The 5,825-nt window shown below is 51.8% G+C and overlaps 1 pseudogene; it reads left to right on the top strand.

The window, feature by feature from the left end:
• Nucleotides 1-664: 664 nt before the first annotated feature.
• On the top strand, nt 665-1,889 carry LOC104271332 (annotated as a pseudogene).
• Nucleotides 1,890-5,825: the final 3,936 nt, after the last annotated feature.

The following is a 5,825-nucleotide window of genomic DNA, read 5'->3' as shown; positions in this document are numbered from 1 at the left end:
GCGGGCAGCCCTGAGGCGCCGCAGGTCGGGTCGTCCTTAAGGCTGTGGGGGTTGAATCATGATTTCACTGATCAGAATCTCTGCTGGTAACTTTGGGGGAATACTGCCTCACTTGCAGTCAGAAGGTTTGTCCCGTTGGGGCTAAAACTTGTGGTTGAGAAGCTGCCGCTTGCTGTCCGTGAAGGTGTTGTCCCTGTGTGCTGGTGGGACTGGTGTCACATCTCCTTGGCCATCTTTGACTCTTCTGTGAAGCCCAGCCCCATCTGGCGTTACACTGAGCAGTGATTCTGCACCTTCTCAGGAACAGAAAATCCAGGGTGTGGGAGATAAAGGCTTTGGCTTCTCAGCAGGTGATGTGTCCAGTTTCACATTAGACTTTCCTTCACAAGGTCTGTTGCCGCTGCCCCCTTTCTGATTGTGTCTCCACATTTGCACCTCTGCAAAGAGCTCGAGTGTGAGGTGGTCCAGCAGCCCTGCTGGGTTAGTGCAGCTCGTGGTTTCGGTGGGCTAAGGGCTGTTAGCGCCTGTGATGTAATGGGTGGAGAGTAGGTGGAGAGGCTTGTGGTGCTGATATTTATACCCATCGGTGTCTTTCTGCTGGGGCGGCTGGTTCTTGCTCATGGCAGTTCCTGAGCTGTTATAGCCCTTTGTGTTCTTTCCCCAGTGGGAAGAGATCAGCGGCGTGGATGAGCATTACAAGCCCATACGCACGTACCAGGTCTGCAATGTCATGGAGCCAAACCAGAACAACTGGCTGCAGACAGGCTGGATCGGCAGGCGTGACGGCCAGAGGATCTTCATCGAGCTGAAGTTCACCCTGCGGGACTGCAACAGCATCCCTGGCGTGATGGGCACCTGCAAGGAGACTTTCAATCTGTACTATGTCGAGTCTGACTCTGACCTGGGCCGCAGCGTCCATGAGAGCAAGCACACCAAGATTGACACCATCGCCGCCGACGAGAGCTTCACACAGGGAGACCTGGGCGAGCGCAAGATGAAGCTGAACACGGAGCTGAGGGAGATTGGGCACCTGAGCAAGAGAGGCTTCCACCTGGGCTTCCAGGACGTGGGCGCCTGCGTGGCGCTGGTCTCTGTGCGGGTCTATTACAAGAAGTGCCTCGCCACCGTGCAGAACCTGGCCGTGTTCCCGGACACAGTGGCAGAGGCAGCCTTTGCGACGCTGGTGGAAGTTAAGGGCACGTGTGTCGCTCACGCCGAAGTGGATGTGGACAACCCCCCCAGGATGCACTGCAGCGCGGAGGGCGAGTGGCTGGTCCCCATAGGGAAATGCACGTGTGGTCCCGGCTTCGAGGAGAAGGACGGGAGATGCAGAGGTAAACGGGGACATCGTGTCCTCTGGCAGCTTTTGTCTGTGTCGGTCCGTGCTGCTGCCAGACTGCTCCAGCCAGCCTGGGGCCTGAGCACTGCTCAGACAAGTGGAATTGCCTTTTGTCAGCAGATGATTCTTTTAGTTAATTGCAGCTCCCCAGCTAACAGCCAGACCTTAATTCGAAGGGTGGCAGTTGGGTAAATGGGGCGCGTTGCCGGGCGCCGCTCTGCAGCGCAGTGTTGGCTGGGCAGGCATGCCGAAACCCTGAACGCTGCCAGGCATTTCCCACAGCGTTGTCTGTAACTCTAAAATTACTATAGAACATTAATATCCCCATTGTCGTACTTTATACACAGCTTAATAATTTGGTGACTTTACGACTCGCAAGGTTATGTTTAATGGCAGCTGTAAAAACGGATATAACCTTTACCTTAATGGGTATCTTTCTAATGGACCTAGTGCTGTGATGGCTTCGCTCTCACTTCAGAGGCAGGTGGGAGCCAGGCGTGGGATCAGCCCCGAGTGCGGGGTGCCGGCTGCCGCGCCCCTCTCGGAGCGTGTGAGTCCCGGAAAGGAGAGAGGTGCTGGGCTGGTGCCTCCTCCTGGGCACCTTCCCGTGTTGGGCTGTGGTCAGGACCTGGTCCCGACTCAGCATGGTCTCTGCCTTTGCACCGAGCCAGGTGCCAGCATGAGACTTTTCACCTGGTAGGAAATAGATTGAGAGGAAAATGGCTAAATAAGTCGCAAACAGGTGCAATTCCCCCACGTTTGAGGTGTTGGGAATGAAAAGAGGGTGAGCTTCTCCTGAGGGATCGGGTCTGTCCTTCAGGAGCCACTTGAGACTTTTCAGATTTAAGTTGTGCCAACGGTGCCACCTTCCTCCAGGAGGTGGGAAGCCTTTCCCGGTGCTCCGGGTCGTGGCTCTTTGCTTGGACCTCTCCTTAAGAAGACCTTATTAAAACTATCGAATGGAAATCTCGGCGCTGTTCATTGCTTCAGTGGCTGCGTGGCAGCTCGCCATGCTTTCCCCATCTGTTCGGAGTGGGAATTTACATAGCGAGTCCCAGAAGGCTTCTGCTAATGTTTCAGGTTTCTCTGTGTTGAGTTTAAATAATTCATATTCTCTAAGGAAAAATATTTGAAGCAATTTAATGGACATAATTAAGTTTTTCCCCTCTCTCACAGAAAGCAGGTCATTAGTCACTCTCTGTGGAGCAGCGTCTGATGTCTGGTCAAATATCAGAAAATAGTTTTTAAGGCTTGAAAGTTTTTTGGTTTGTGTTAGAGCCCTGTGTTAGCATAGCACTAAGTGAATAACTTTAAAAGATTTCTGATAAAAGCATGCAGGGCTGCGGAAATTCTTCAACAAGGACAAAAACCCTGGAGCTGGAGGCAGGTAGATGTGGTGGAGGTTTGGGGTGTTAGAACAGCCAGGGTGGCACGGCACAGCAAATCCCGTGGCGCTGGCTTGGGAGGACTCAGAGCAGCTCAGCGGCGGCGAGTTCACTGCGCCCTTCTTGCCCGTGACACTTCTTGGCCATGGCTCCTGTTGCAGCTCTGTGGCTGCGGGAGGTTGGACCCCGAGTTTAGCCAAGGGCCGCTTTGGGGGGACCAACGCCAGGAGGTGTGGGAGGGCTTCTGCGCAGCAGGAACGAGCTTTGTGTCCCACTGAACTGGTGAAGCCGTTCGAAGTGAACGGCAAAGCCGGTGTCCCTGTAACCGTGATTTAAGTGCTGAAATCATCCTGCTGCTGAGAGCGTTTTTATCCTCACACTGAAATTAGGAGGGATGAAAGAAAGACTAATGGGATTTACGGCACTGCTAATTACTGCTGTGAGAAAGCCAAGCCTTCTTCTTCCCATCTTTCTATATCGCACCTGTTCTCTGACGAAGCCTCGTCGTACCTGACAGGCGTCCACAGGTTTGCATGTTCCTGATGAATCCTTTTGGTGCACTATCTCTAAGCTGGGACTGAGCAGCTTTAGCATCTGTTTAACATCCACTCTCAAGTAAGAGGAGAGATTCTGTCACTGTAAATACATTTAGACTGCCTTTCTTGTCCAATATATATCTGTAGCCAGGTGCTGGCCTGCGCCGACTCTGATCTTAAAACCAATTTCCAGCAGATGCACGGCAGGCAAGTGAGAAGTCCTGTTGCACTGGGGAAGATCACCCGTCCATCCCTGCTTTGGTTTTGGCAGGCTTCTTGGTGCTGACGTCTTCTTACCCTTGATTTTGACAGGCCTGAGCTGTGGCCCCGTCATGCCATTTACTTTGTGGTGCATTGCAATAGCTTTCGTGTAAATGAAACGGCGATGTGGAGGATCTGCCTGACATTTGCTGTAAAGTTGTCTCTTTCCGCTTCATCTTTTCCATCCAATCCCTTGTAATATCTGCAAGGAGAATTTCAACAAAGCCCAAGGTTAATATTTACCAGCCAGATTTGCTGCAAATGAGACAACTTCAACCAGACATCGAATTAATATGATGAAGACCAGTCTCCAAAAATAGCTGTCAGCCACTCTTCTTTGACAGAAACGTAAATTTGTGCTGTAGCTGAGTTTCCCTCTCAACTTTTTTCCCTCCGTGTCTGACAGCGGTGGTGGGAGCCGACTCCGTGCCTGGCACTGCGCTCCATCCAGGAGCCAACGCGCTTGTTCCTGGGCTGTGTCCTTTGCCTACGTGGGGATGACACCACTGCTACCAGTTTTAGGAAGGAAATAGTTTCTAGTGCTTTGTCGGGATTTTAAAACGACGTTTTGAAGTGGATTTGGTGGGCCGGCTCATCTGCGTAGAGGACTTTGGGGGGCTGTACTAGGCGTTTGGGCACGGCTGCTGGTGTCAAAGTGCGGGGGTACGGTGAAGAGCACAAATGGGTGCTAATTAGAAGAAGCAGTCTTTGCTGATGGTAACTGCCAGTGATACAAAACGTAACGCCCCCTCGACACTGTGCAGTGAGCAAGAAATGGCTTCTCTGGTGTGCTGTGGGATTTGCCAGTGGTCTGCTGAAAAATGAAGGACCCCGGACTGCGAGTCAGGCTGGGGAGCGTTATTAATGGCTGTAATTGCCTGATGCATCTAACGCTGCGTGCCCTGTAATTACAACTTATGGCATCTTATAATTATTGCTGTTAATAGAGGAGACAAGATTTGTGACAGCAGCGTCTGGATTCTGATGTGGCCCTTTGTCGTGGCTGTGTTCCTCACCCATTTTCAGCCCCCCCGGGACCCCTCACAGAACAAAGCCCACGCAGAGGCAGCGGCCAGGGATGGGGGGTCTCGGGTGCTGTGGGGCTCCCCAGGACTGGCCCTGTCAGATGCTCACCCTCAGCCCAAAGCCTCCGGTGATGCCCAGGCAGCCTGTGCTGGCACGTCGCTCTCCTCGCGCCCGACACTGATGGCCCTTCCAGTCACTTTGGCTCATAACGTCTCGTGCTGATGCCGATGAGCAGTGAGAGCTCCTCTCTCGGGGCAGGCTGTGCCTCACCACCCCCGGAAAGTCAGTGTTACCTTTCCTGAGCTTGGCTGCTTGGACAGTAGGGGAACAAACGGATGAGCAAAGCCTTGGAGACGATCAGCCTGCCTGTTGTGAGTAGTAGGTTTGTGGACAAAACCACAGCTGCAAGTGCTGCGAAAGAGAACAGTTTCTTCATTGCTGCCAGCCGTTGCTTGGAGGTGAGCTTGGTTAAATGGTTTGGGAAGTTTAAAAGGAAGCTTTTCTGTAAAAATGAGGTTTTGGAATAAAGTCCTTGAATTTTATTTCCCAAAGGGAAGTGCTGCAATAGAGAAAGTGCTGGCTTTTTAAAAAACCAGCCTTTCCATTTTGATCCTATTGTAAAAAAGTCCCAAAGCAGTGGCCTGGCCCTGAGAGCTCCTGACACCATCTTTCTCTTGCTGACAGCGAGCTGGGAGCGAGCCTCGTGTCCTTGTGTGTCTCGAGGGCGGTGCGGTTGCTGGGCACATCGGCAGCTCCTGAGTCGCGCCTGCTCTGGGAACACACCACGCCGTTTGCCTGATGGCAGAGGAGGAGGAAGGAAATCATCTGAGGACCCAGTGAGCTGGAAACTCGCTGGGCAGGCTGTCTCCTGCAGGATGTCTTGCCATGCACAGGTTCAGGGTGGGAGAGGGAAGAGGCATGATAAGATGCTTTCATGTGCATTGCATGTGCCCCATCAAGGCATCATGTCACCATGGTGTCCTTAGGTGGAAAATCAATAGTTCAGTGCAAGTAGGAGAAATTTAGAATAATAAATTGCAGTGTTTTGTCATTTAGTGCAAAGATACCTCCTGAAGCTTAAGGTGTGCTCTTCTGTTTAAACACAGAAAAGATGGATCCAAGCGTACAGCGCTTGAGGCTTTTGATTTGTTTCATCTTTTATACATTAGCTTACAAACCTGTATGGGCTTTTCGAGTTTATCTTCTGACTGATGCTTGAATATTATGCATAATAAGTTTATTTTTTTCCCCTGGGATTCTGCAAGTTCCACAGAGCAC

Source organism: Apaloderma vittatum, unplaced genomic scaffold (assembly GCF_000703405.1).
Source record: "Apaloderma vittatum isolate BGI_N311 unplaced genomic scaffold, ASM70340v1 scaffold30643, whole genome shotgun sequence".
NCBI classification, from domain to species: domain Eukaryota; kingdom Metazoa; phylum Chordata; class Aves; order Trogoniformes; family Trogonidae; genus Apaloderma; species Apaloderma vittatum.
The sequence above is the reverse complement of the archived record's forward strand: the minus strand, read 5'-3'. Positions and strand labels throughout refer to the sequence as shown.